Here is a 657-nt window from a genome sequence, read left to right on the forward strand (position 1 = left end):
CATCACCATTTCTCGTCAAAAAATATCACCAAATGTTAGGGAAATCGCCAAATATGGCTAACGAATAACCCTAGAAGAGAAATACAGTAGATACTGAAAAATATGCAGTGGTTTAAAATGTATTTCACGATTAGGGGGGGGGGGGGTTAACAAGGAGATATTCATTTCTACACAATTTATAAATTATGCTTCTCTGATTCTAATAAAGATTAAGAATTAGAAAAACCGCTCTCTCTCTCTCGACGAAGATATATAAACAGGTGGTCAAAGACCTGACACGTGCTGGGAAAAAAAAACACTGTACCTGCCAGGGCTCGAACCTGGGACCTTCCGCGTGTTAGGCGGATGTGATAACCGCTACACCACAGGTACATGTCGGCGACGGCCGAAATTAGGGTCAAGACTAAGGGAAACTGGTGAGTCTACTTGGAATTATTCAAGGGGAAATACATTCCCTGCTCTCGTGCCAGCAACAATCGTTGTGCGGAAAAGAACTGATCGGACCCAGAATTGGCTCTTTCTATGTCCCGCATCCAATCACTATGCAATATTTGTGAGTCAATCAGGAAGATTCTACGCCAAAATAGGAAGAAACGGGAAAGGATGCTGTGTTTCAAAATGTGGCAAACTTGCTAGGTAGTCCGAAAGTCCGAATGA

The 657-nt window shown here is 42.6% G+C and overlaps 1 non-coding gene across 1 annotated transcript; it reads right to left on the minus strand.

Moving 5' to 3' along the window:
• Nucleotides 1-299: 299 nt before the first annotated feature.
• TRNAV-AAC (transfer RNA valine (anticodon AAC)) lies at nt 300-372 on the minus strand. The gene has a single exon. It is a non-coding gene; the product is annotated as a tRNA-Val (tRNA).
• Between the last annotated feature and the right edge of the window lie 285 nt (nt 373-657).

This window comes from Pholcus phalangioides, unplaced genomic scaffold, assembly GCF_987345545.1.
Source record: "Pholcus phalangioides strain wild (caught in Gottingen) unplaced genomic scaffold, Ppha-v1.0 ptg000012l_1, whole genome shotgun sequence".
In the NCBI taxonomy this organism is placed as follows: domain Eukaryota; kingdom Metazoa; phylum Arthropoda; class Arachnida; order Araneae; family Pholcidae; genus Pholcus; species Pholcus phalangioides.